The 12,850-nt window shown below is 42.8% G+C and overlaps 1 protein-coding gene across 6 annotated transcripts in view; it reads left to right on the forward strand.

Annotated features, from left to right (window-relative positions):
* Positions 1-12,850, forward strand: part of fto (FTO alpha-ketoglutarate dependent dioxygenase) — a 113,000-nt gene that overhangs the window by 37,079 nt on the left and 63,071 nt on the right. The window lies entirely within an intron of this gene.

Below are 12,850 nucleotides of genomic sequence, written 5' to 3' on the forward strand. Positions count from 1 at the left end.
ACTATCGTGGCCATCATACAATAGTGACATTTTCTAAAACTAGCTACAATGAATAGCTTCCGTCTGACTGACAATAGACGGAGAGTCTTGGCTTTATGCAGAATATATTAAATACCGGTGTGGCATTTTTTTTTTAATCTTTCCTCTCTTCACTGTGGGGGAGAAGCGACAGCGACGAGCCCATGAGCACGTCTCCCCCCTTTTTTTTTTTTTTCCTGTCCTGTGCATGTGTGTGTGTTTGTGTGCGTATGTGTGTGCCATTGATGTTAATGTATGCACTTGGCATGACTTTAATTGATTTAGCAGCTCTGCTCGCACAGTACAGCTTTTTCCCTAATTTGTCACTTTCCTGACTTCTGTGGCTGCTCATCTCACAACTTCAAAAGCCACCGCAGAAGCAAAGAGATTTCAGTGCACTCCGTCTCCCTCTCTCTCCCTCTCTCTCTCTTCGTGTTCTTTCTTTCCCTTGTTTTTCTCCCTCTCTCGCTCCCGCTATCTCGCCATAGCTCTGTCTCTTTCTCACACTTTCTCCCTCATTTGACAGGAGAACGAGCCTTGTAGATGGAAATCTTTTCAACACACATCAAGGAAATTAATCTACTTTCATAATAAATGGGATCCACTCAGTTGAATACATTTGTATACTTCAAGATGTACAAAACAGGAAGTGGTATCGGGGCCATGTCTTCCTCTACTCCGTTCACCCAGCCTGTCACTCCCTGTTTTCAGACGGTTTGGTCACACACACAGACATACATATGCTGTACACTCTTTCTCTTTGTGTGACACAATTTACCTCCTCCGATTTGTAATAGAGGCTGACTTTTGCGTGCGTGCACGCGTGGGTGAATGTGCAGGGATGCGCTTAGTGACCGTATCATCTTCTCCCCTCACTTTAATAACTGTCTTCGGAAACAATCTGGGCTGTTGAGGAGGCTCGCACTGCGATAATACGCAGCCTGGCCCGGTCGCCATCGATAGCTGATTAGGTTATTGACCTAGCGCGTGGAGGGCCGGTGCTGAGGAGTGGTCGGGGAGGGAGGCCAGTGAGCTGCAGGGAGAGACACAGAGAGGGGGAGGAGAGTGGGGTTGTGTGTGTGTGTGTGTGTGTGTGTGTGTGTGTGTGTGTGTGTGTGTGTGTGTTGGGGAGGTGGGGTGGGAGGGGGTCAATGTAAATGTTATTGCTGTGTGAGCTCATTTGATCAAAGTCCTGGAAAGGTTAAGCGAATCCAATCTGGTTTTGTATGGCAGAGTGGAGACACAGGCGCTGGGGAAGAAACCCCCAGGACGGAGAATGGATTATCATATTGGCGCTGGAGTAGCAGGGGCCTCCGATGGACAGTTTACCCTGCCCGTAATGCGTTTAGACAGCAATTGGCCTTAATAACCTTTATTGACTTCAGCGGGTCAGTGCCAAGAATCTAATTATCAAAGTGTATCAATTTCATTGGAGTTTAGAGTTGCACCGCTCAAAATAATTATTTTAAGGTCGGGCCGGGGCAATTAATCCCCTCTCCACTTATTTGATGGCTTTGTAAAACATTCTAAATGTTATGGTTTCTGTAGCGCGTTTCACCGTAAATAATTTCAGGGAGCAATTCTTTGTAATGCATTATTTGGAGAGCTTGCCGTGCCGGTCCTGCTGCGGGAAGAAGGCAGCGTATTCCGGTAAAGCCAGAGGCCGCAGCTGAATCGTGTTGCAGATGTTTACCAGCAGTCATTTTTCTCTTTTCGCTCGCCATTTTACTTGCACAGTCGGGCAGAGTTTTACACCCACTTTATATGCACACATGGAACCCAGATTCATTACAAGTGTGAACTAAGCGGTAAACTGTTTAAAGACCATTTATATTGCTCATTATGAAGCCATTTATTATCTCTTACATTAAATCACACTGTGTTTATGCATCATATTGTTTTGCGTTTTAAGCTCTTTACTTGGGAAATAGGCTTATACATTTATTATATTCCAATTCTTTGTGCTTCTAACGCACATATGCAGTGTGTGTCTGTGTCTGTGTGTCTTTATATATGTGTGTGTGCAGTGTGCGAATGAAAAAGGTAAATGTGCAGCTGCACAGTAGTTTATCCTTCATTGACAGTCAATACGTGCTGTTACCTGGATAGTAGCAGCTGTTTTTCCTTATCGCACAACATAGACTAGAGGCCTAATCCACACACTCATTATCATTATTGCATGGCCTTGTTTACCCGCGGCTCAATATTAGCTTGCTTGCTTTGCCCTATTTAGACGGGGCTGTATAGAAAAGAAATTACTCAAAGATTATTGTTATTATTCATTTAAAGAGGAAATATACGGCTGATAATACATTTTACATCACGCAGCAGCTTGTGTTTGGAAATATAAAATGAAAAGAAGCAGGAAGAGAGAGAGACAGAGAGAGAGAGAGAGAGCGAGGAAGAGAGAGAGAGAGAGAGGGGAGAAAATGTAGCGGTGCAAAGGTATTTGCAATTCTCTTTGAAGTCCCTATTCAACAGGGTAAGCTGAATTTTCGGCACTGCCTGATAGTGTTCTGCGTAAATGCTTAAACCCCTTTAGAGAATTTTCATGGGCAGATACGCAGTGGCTTGAAGGGAGCGTTTATGTTACCTGGAGCCAATGCAGCTCGCAGCTTTGTACCTAAAGATGTACACTAGTAGTGAATGGAATCCCACAGAGGTTTGTCTATGACAGAATCTCACTGCAACATCGCTGTAAGCCGAAGCCGGGGAAAAAAAAGAGCTACGAGCGGATTTTAACCCCATCACTTCTCACGTATATGCATTTATTTATATAGATGGACAACAGACATGAAAGGACACAAACACTGGGACAGACATAGCAGCGAACGCACTCACGAGCATGCACAGTGGTGTCCGTGTAGGAGAGTTAAAAAGACGTTTAAAATGGAGAGTATTGCTGCAGTTGAATTTCTTTTTTTCAATATCCTTTCATGGATTTATTTTAAAGCTATATTTGCATAGTAGAATGAAAGTGGCCTATTCAAATGCGCACAAAGAGACATACGCGGTTGCCAATCATAATTACTCATATGGGTGTAATTACTTTTCAATAACACGATGTAGCTGATTGTGCTGTAAGCTAAGGCGGGGTGAGTTATATAGACCTGGACAAACTTGTTGTTTCAGGACTGTGATGACTAAACTTGGAATAGAGGAACTTCGCCAACCTTGACTTTAGTTTGCAGCGTGGCAACTGCAAATGTAACAATGCCGTTGTTATACGCCACTGTATGAAAGAAAGTGAGCGCTCCGAAAACTCCCACATTTGTCTTTTTACACGCAAGCGTCAGCTACAGAATTCTGTCTTCTTTACAATGAGGGAGTGGGGAATTGTATTGACAGTGGTTTGGATCATTTATTTTGTTTGCCTGTGAATTGTGATGTTGACAGTGTTTTTACTGTATCAGCAGGCTTTGAAGGCGGCTCGTCTCGTCGTCTTAGAAAACAAATGAGCACTTTACAGAGACTGATCTGCCTTATCCGCTTAGCAGCTTCCTCAATCCCTGCATTTATTTATTTACTTACTTATTTCCTGACTTATTCATTTACTTACCTCTGTATGGATTTAGTTTGAATGCTCTCCCCCCTCCTCTTCCTCTCCCTCACTTCATCCTTGGCCCCGATCAGCAAGATAAGCCTTCAGAGGAGGGGAGATAACATCCATTAAAGTGGTAAAGAGGAATTATGGGGCAGCCCAGATTAATCACTGCTCAGCTTAATCGCATTCAGTGCGGACGGCGGGGTTTGGCTGCAGGGCCCCGGCTTTTTTTTCCTGTGTCATACCAACAGAGATAGAGATGCAAGGAAGGAGTGTGTGTTTGTGTGTTGATGCCTTGATGGAGGAGAAAGTATGAAAAAGATGAAAGAGAGATTTCAGAGCATCTCATAGCAAAGCCCGCCCCACTTATAGCTGACTAGAGACATTACCACTAACCGACTCTTGATATATGATTATCCCAGTACTTTCATCCAGGTGTGATTGTTTACTCACGCAGGCAATCGTGTCAAAGTAGCGGAGTAAAGTAAATTACCACAGACACAAGAAAACACACTGATTTGTCACTAAAGGCAAAGAACTTGAAATCTTGTTCATTTTACGCCGTTTTAGTGGAATATTGATCTTATTGCATACATGGCCAGATCTTGTCGTATTACTTGTCAATATTTATCATATTCTGAGATAGTAATACACACATTTTGATGTGGTGCTGAGCTCTATAAGCCAGAGAGAGCAAAAGTAGAGCCTTCTTATTCTGAACTTTTTTATTACAACCATTCAAAGCTGAGTCTGGTTCCTCATCATGATACCCTTACTGTTGTTTATCTGCATGTCACCTCAAATTAATTTTGCATTTATTTGTACAGCCCCTAATCCCAGTCGCAGTCTCAGAGGATCTCCCACACTTAGCAAAACAATAAGTTAAAACACAATAATGACAATGAAAACAGCCCACCCCAACTATAGAGCCTCAAAGTGAACAATAAAAAAAAAACTCCAAAATCTAATTCGGGACAAAAATAGAACATACCTTCTTTTGGTGCAAACAGAGAGGATAAATACAACCAATTTTCTGGCATAATTACACAAAGGTGAGGTCATACATCTCAAGAGTTAAAAAAAAAAAAAAATGTTTTACACAAAATAAGCAAAAAATACAACCAAACAAAAGTTTCATCTTTGAGGAAGCTGTAGGCATAAGGTCTCCAATGTGATGAGAATGTAATCCTCAATCAGCTTTTTGTTTGAGTGTTGCATCTCGCACAGCAAAAATACTTACCACTTAATACCTCGGCACCTTGCTAATTCTTCACAACCACTGGAGCAGCTACACACACACACACACACACACACACACACACACACACACACAGTACATGAAGCCGTCTGTGAAAAGTAAGTGCAGGGAATGGAGTGATCCTGATGCTAAATTATGCGAATCGCTTCTGTCATTTTGGAGGAGGTGGAGGATGTTCGGCAGGCGGAAACAAAGAAGGCATGGACTGGCATTTGCAGAGGTGAAAGGAAGAGAGAGATAAAGTTAAAGACTTAAGTTGGGATCAGGCAGCTGCGAGAAAGAGACAAAAAGCTGATGCTGTAGATGCTTTAAGGGGGGTGTGGGCACAGTCGGGAGGAAGTACAAATACTGGGAGCATTCTGGGAAGTTTCATGCTTTGTTTTTCGTTTTTTTTGTCTGCCACCTTTCAAAACATGGCATGTACAGTGTAAAGAGGGTAACCCAACAGAGATCAAACCTGAGATGTGTGTTTTCTGGTGAAGCAGATTCTCTCCCATGTGAAGCCTGAAAGGAAAATCCCTTTTTTTTTGTTTTACAACCCGAGGTCTGTTTTCGTAGTTTTGACCATCAAACCTATCAGTCATGTTTTTTACTCGCCAGTTTCATTGCTGAGCTCCCAACACTAGTAGCCACACTTTTACAACAGAGCACTATTGAAACGTTAATGTTTTGGCAAACCCCTTAAATATCTCACTCTAGGTGTTTAAATTACTCTTAAAACAAGAAGCGTCCACTTCCAAAAAGAGTGCGTCATAATCCACTGCACTGTTAAACTGTGAGCATGTACACCCACGGATTTATGGTCTTTCAAAGTTGAACCAAGAAGTTGACTAATTGACTTTCACTACGGATTGTTTGGGTAGTAACTTAACTTAACTTGATAACTGTTTCCACTGGACTTGTTTGAAACCTGGCTGATTATTCAAACGCATAGCTCTCATTTTCAAAGGGAATGATGGGTAAAACTGATGACACTCACACCCAGGCCGTCACAGGAAAATAAAATATCAGATTGCAGTAGGAGACAACAAGGAGACACAAACCTCTAACTCATTTGTGAGCCCTATACCACAGTCGAGAAGCGGAGAGCGGCCAACCTTCCAGGTAGTGAATCTCTTCCACGCTCGTATCCTCCCCGCGCAGATAGAGCGATCTGATGGGTGGTGTTAAATGGGTGAGATGTAGGACAATGTAATTAACGCTAGTCCTTTAGCGGGCCCCGCCTCGCTCCGCTGGGAGCGCCCGATATAGCGCTCATTAATTCCTATTTGTGTGTAATGAGAGGGTCATGTTGGATGTAATAAATGGCTCTTTTATTTGGGCGAGAGCTGCAGGGCTTCATCCTCTCATAAACACCCTTTAGCTGCTCTCATCAGCCTCCCTTGGTGGGAAGCAATCACACAAATAACACAACAGTGCGGGACAGTGTACTGTGGAAATGTGTGGAAAAACAGGTGTATTTAGAAACACTTCAGTAACTCTAACATAATCCTTTTTCTATTAATGAGGAGTAGGACTCCAGGCTGTCCCGATATCAGATTTTAACTGCATGATTATTGTGTCCAAATAAAATTCAAGATGACGGTATTATCGCGATATCTATCGAAAATCTGAAAAATAATGCTTTCAGTCAAATTTATCTTAAACTGTGTTTGTTATCTTTTTATTTTGGCAAATGAATTATCCTCAAAATATGAGTGTAGAAAGCTGGAGAGAGAGTCTGTAGCCATAACTGTATGTACAAAATGATTTTAGGGGTGCTAGTATATTTACACAATATTATCATGTATATTATTAACATGTTTTCAATATTTCATTTTTGATTATCGTGGTTATCGTCATTACCGGTATATTGTTCCACCCCTAGAAGCAGAAGAGGTAACCAGCACATAGCCAGTAGCAACAGCATATTAGCATCGTATGTTTAAAAGTGTTGAAATGGATATTTTACATTTAAAGGACCACATCAGTGTTTGTGCATACGTACGTACACTCAACATTGCTGCTGCTGATTTCCTTTCTTCTCTGTGGCCAGTTGTTTTGGTTCCTTTCAGTCCTGTGAATTGAAATAGGAAGTAAGTCTTGAGTTTTTTAGCCTTTTTTAGAAGGATAATGCATTTTTCAAAGTACATACTGATTGACAAGTCCTTAGGGGCTTTGTTAAAATACTGATCAAGAGTTTCAACACTCCACACTTAGAGCAAGAGCTGGCAGTTGAACAGCATGATAATTAGTGTCTATTTTGTCGAAAGATTAAACCTGGAATACAAATGAAGACATAAATGTCATGAAAAATAGTTTGAACTCGACAGCTTCATGATGCCGAGATACAAAGTAATATAGATTTTTGATTCATTGCGATAATTAGCTACATGATGTCATGTATTCACTGTTAATGTCTTTTAATTAATTAGATCAATGTACTCCACAGTGGAGTGTTTTTAAAGCATGTAAGGTTTGTGTTGAACATACGGCATTAAACGTAACAAAAAGAAACTAGTGTGTCTGCGACTCCTTAGCTAGATTGAAGTAGACAGCGTCTTATAGAGTATGTGAGTCCGTAATCCAGTTATATGTAACTGCTTCATGGTGTGTGCCATTGTCTATTACTGTACGGCCGCATAGTGTGGAGAGAATTGTTTAAGGCAACAAAGCTGCCAGTTTAAACACAACTGAGCTGTAGGGAAGCAGCTGATTAAACACACTTCTGTTTTTTTGTCACATAATGTATAGTGCTTGGAATTATCAACACTAGGAGTCGGGATAGAATGATGCAAGTTTTAAACTGAAATCCAGAATAATATCACAAACAAACGAAACTGATATTAAAGGGACAGTCCGCCTCAAAATCAAAAATGCATATTGTTCCTCTAACCCGTAATGCTATTTATCAATCTAGATTGTTTTGGTGTGAGATGTCTGCCTTCTGTTAAACATAATGGAACTTAATGGCACTCGGTTTGAGGTGCTCAAAATGCAAAAAAGAGAAAAAACATTGGAGAAACTGAACAGCAGTGTCTGTTTCCAGCCCAAATAGCATAAATAGCACTACCGCTAAGAGGAAAAATACATATTTTGTTTTGATTTTGGGGTGAACTGTCATGAAAATCCAAATGTCTTCGTAAAACCAAGGTTTGTATATGGCTGATACTGCTGATACTGTTCTTAAAGTATGTTTATGGTAGGCAACCTGCAGATGCTAATCTGTTCTACTTTAGCCATTCTTTTTCACTGTACTCTATAGGTAATTCACAATTGATGTCAGACTAGACATATAAAGAGGGCCTGTTTAGTTTCGCTCCACCATTTTCAGCCAGATGCAAACATTGAAGAATCACTAACTACGCTTCAGACTTCTTGTAGTCAATCAAAACTTTGTTAGTGGCACATTTCAGCCCCTGCAGACATTAGTTACCAAAAAACCACCAAAAACCACCAAAACAACCTGTATGCGAGCGTGTATAGATGAATGGAAACCCTTTTTTATTGGTTTAGCATTTTTCAAGACCTGAAGTATGGGGCAGTGTGTGTTACACTGTAACTCCAGGGCTTAGAAAAGGCTGGCTTTGGACCCAGTCAGCAAAAAGCTTTTTACTGGCAGGAGAGTGAGGTGCTGATCACAATCTGCTATCTAGCTAGAATCTAGACTCAGCCTTCATATAGTGAAAGAGAGTAAGAGGGTTTTAACAGAGCAGAAGGTGCTTGAGTGTCACGCTCATCGCAAACATCTCTGTCCAGCTCTGTCTTCATTGTCCTGAATTAGTCAAAGCGCCTCTCAAAGCCTTCTTGTGATGGATGGATGACGCATTCTTGCCAGGCCAGTGAGGAGTGTGTGTGTGTGTGTGTGTGTGTGTGTGTGTGTGTGTGTGTGTGTGTGTGTGTGTGTGTGTGTGTGTGTGTGTGTGTGTGTGTGTGTGTGTGTGTGTGTGTGTGTGTGTGTGTGTGTGTGTGTGTGTGTGTGTGTGTGTGTGTGTGTGTGTGTGTGTGTGTGTGTGTCCTGTCCCAGCCTGCTGGACAGCTCATTCAGACTAAGAACTATGTGGTTTAGCCATTAAGGCCAACTGGAGCCACACTCCTTATCATGAAGAAGAGACAAAAGCCTCGCACGAAACAGGCCGGTGAATTTTTATGCGATATTTGTGGGCCCATTGGACTACAACCCAACAACAGATTTGCCTTTTCTTCTTGCCACCAAAAGGCAGCACCACAAAAGCCTGTGAGTTCTGCTTCATTTGACCCTGTGGAAAGCATATGTCCTTCCATCCCGCCTATATTCTGCCCAGAAGATGGAGTGCCGTCGGGGCCATAGAAAGCCTCCCTGCCCACTTGAGTGTGTTACAATGCCTTCAAACAAAATCACTTGTCAGGGGTCGTTCCTTTTTGAGAGTGTCTCCTTCCCCCCCACCCCCCCCCCACCCCCAACCCATTGTCACTTCAAACATGCTGCTCTGGTGTTTCAGACACATTTTTCTAATGTTTTACACTCCATATAATCTGCTGTGTGTAGCAAAGCCCATTTTACTAGCTGACATAATTGATGGTGCCCGTAACCTTGCAAGGGTCACTCTGGCAGAAGGGTCTTGGTTTCTATCACCACGGAGATTACGAAAACACATTAACACGCACAGAGTAAAATTAGGGAACTTTAGATGCCCCTCGGAACATCCAAATAGACTTTGAATAAAGTATTTTTAAAGATCTTTTCAGAAATTACAAATTCTGGATTTTAGGGATTGGCTCATTACTAATGACGAGTACTTATGAGTATGTGTACTCAGTGGCCACCTTTTAGGTAGACCTGTGCAATCTACTGCAATCCAATACAACAGCCATAACATCTATCTTTACAAAGTTCTTAATGTTCAGTTTTTGGTGGCATCGTCCGAAATTATATCTTTATTATTGAGGTCATAGTTAAATGTATTATTCATTAAATCCTCTAATCTAATCCAGTACAACACCGTCACTGTGACCTCAGTGCTAAAACCTTTATTTACACCTCTTTGAGAGTGTCAACAAAAACAACATTATAGCAGAACAGTAGTATTTGACTGCACTCGACTGTACAGGTGCACAAAATACAGTGGACACTGACTGCCTTTAAAAATGTCTTGAATATTATAATTATCTATTTGGAGTATCTGCAAAGTTGCTAGTGCAACAAACCTTTTTGAAAGTCAGTGTTCTGCAAGTTTCGGTCGTGAGCACTGCTCAAATCTGCACACATAAATCAAAAGACAAACACACGCACATACAAAGAAAAGACGAGAATCATCTTTGAGAGAATATTTTCAGAGAGCTGGCTTGCCTCATTTTCTTTACTCTTTGATAAAATGAAAGGTTGTGAGGCTTTAAAGTCTGGAAGACAACCCTGACCAGCAATGTTCACACCCTTCACTCGGCCCCTACACAGACACACACACACACACACACACACACCTGTGTGTTTATCAACCAATCTTACGTAATGGAAACTGAACAAATTTAATTTCAGATATGCCTCAATTTTGAACCATCTGTAATCATGTGACAGCAGGCAGACGGCAGGAAAATATTCACACACACACACACACACACACTTTTTATGACTTCAAGTGTGATGTCACAGAAAAGTCAATGTGGTCTGGACTTATATCTTCCTGGGCTAATATAATTTTTCCACCGGTGGAGAGTCCCCCCCAAGAGCAAAGTAACTCGACAGTGGCATGCAGCAAACACACACAGATCCCTTGTCCAGACTAGAACTGGACCTGGCAGGATCACAGCTCCCAAGTTGTTTATATCAGTGAGCAGAAGCTATCCATTACCCCGAGCAAGGTGCCTGATGCCTTTTTCCACCAGCGGTCAAAGTGATATTGGTTTCATGTATTAGAGGGGAGAGGGAAATGGAGTCTGCCAAACTCCCACTCCTAAGGCCTATGACATCAGATGTCAGAGCAGCTGAGCTTAGACTGTGGCAGAAGTCAGTGGAGTGTCTGACGATCTGGAGAAAAAGGGTTAAACCTTAAAGCTCGAGATACCTTGTTGATTTTCTGAGCCATTTTGGTGAGCAAGAGGAAGTCAAGTGAAGGAGGAATTACAATAAAAGGCAGAACTGGTAACAGAGGTATTAGAAAAGGTAATTTCATTTCACAAACCTCGTGTTATTGCTCGGGTCTGAAAATCAGGTTTTCCGTCTTGGATGTGTGGCCCCAAAGATGTCTGTCTAAAATCAAAAGTCCTCGTCCTGGTGACCAGGCCGACGCCCTACTGAAGAGTTAGCCCACTTTCTTGCAATCACCATCACTAGTGCAGTGCCCATTCCAAACATGCCCGTTTGGAATGGGCTGATTGTTTGGCCTCCGGTATTGCTGCTCACCCAAACAACTTCCCACTCGACACTTCGCCTCCTTGGGTCCTGAGCAATACACTTGCAAAGTCTGTCGAGAAAATGACCAATAAATGTGTCCCATAGCTCTGCGGCATCTCTCTCTTTCTTTGTCTGTTCTTGAATGTCCTGTAGCGAGCGACGGAGAGCGAGCTGTACCCAACATGGCGTTCGGCTGTGTAAAGAGTTAATACAGGTCCCTTTCTCAACACACTACACAGTGTGAACACAACGCATTACTAATATATATGTCCCGAAGATCTCAGGCATGATTGTTGGCACACAGAGAGACAGGCAGGGAGACAGGCGCCGAGGTTGCCAGTCTAACAGACTCCAGTGCACTTAGGAGGGGGGTGGCACCATGGCGGCTAATTAACACCAGCCACCAGCCAAAATCTGGGGAATATAGAGGGAATGTACTGGTGATTTCGTTTAGCACCTACTTTTTTTAGGTAACCACCCATCATTTGGATGGTCTTTAAATCACCGATGTCTGTTAAACTAGTTAAAAGGGGAGGTCAATTTGAAGATTTTGAAGCGTTTATGGCCTGCCGATATAAAAAGTTTCCTATATAAGAGAGTGCCAGTGAGTTTAAGAGTGCTCTGGGTCCCCTGAAAGTCCTGGTCTAAAGTCAGCTAATACAGTGTTAACGGTTCCTCTAGCTAGCAGCTCTGTTTTATGCAGTATAAACCCTCAGTTCTGCATGCATCTTTCTTTAACACTCCTACCTTTGAGCTATTACGTGACCTACAATTCTTAGAAGTTTGAAGGGATTTACACCATATTGCACATGTGTAGCAACAAACAATCTTCCCGTTCTGTTATTCTGTGTAGAATGAGTGACGTGTTGTTATGTGATGGAATAGACAGATGCTTGTTGGTGTTAAGATACAGTCCTGGCTCGAGGTGTTAGTGAGCCGCCCCGGGCTGCCCTCCAGCCAGCCTTCGCTCGGAACCCTATCATCACTCCGGCTCCCCTTCAACCACAATACCACCTCAGCCTGCCTGCACGTTTGTTTACCTACCCTGCTTCTGCACCGGGCCGGAAATGTTTATGCCTATCTGTTGGGCAATAGACAGGGGTTGAGTTTAGGATCTGGGGACCAGGGGATGGAGGTACCCAGATCCTCCTTGTCCTCTTGTTCACCTCGGGATGTGCCCTGGGTCAGGGGGACATCTGTGGTCAGCATCAGGCTGAGGGAGGTGGAGGCTGAGGATAGCTACTGTCATCATGGGGTAAATAGAAGGAAAGAGGGGGATGACTAGTGCTAACACAGGCCGGAGATAAAGGGCTGTGGTCTTGCCGTGGCTGACTACGAGGCAGGGCTCGACCAGTAAGCAACCAGTGAGGTGTCTAAATGGCCTCAGGATCAGCCTGTGGCTAAACCTGATGGCCTCTCTCAGCACTGGGTCTTCTAAACACAAGACCACAGTCACACACACACTCTGGCACGCAAACACACGTGCACAAATTTCATTAGTAGGAGGCTTGGTAACACACATTCACATTATCATAGGCACACATATACTCACAAAAGCTAGCTGAGAACAAACATAACGAGAGGCTTTAACGTACACTCCCACAAATGTACGCACACTCTCCGTGTCACCGGTGTGTTTAACGTGTTTAATGGAAGAGGTGGCCGGCGTTGGGGTTTATTT

Source organism: Anarhichas minor, unplaced genomic scaffold, assembly GCF_050575085.1.
Source record: "Anarhichas minor isolate MPS153535 unplaced genomic scaffold, ASM5057508v1 ptg000062l, whole genome shotgun sequence".
Taxonomy (NCBI): Eukaryota; Metazoa; Chordata; class Actinopteri; order Perciformes; family Anarhichadidae; genus Anarhichas; species Anarhichas minor.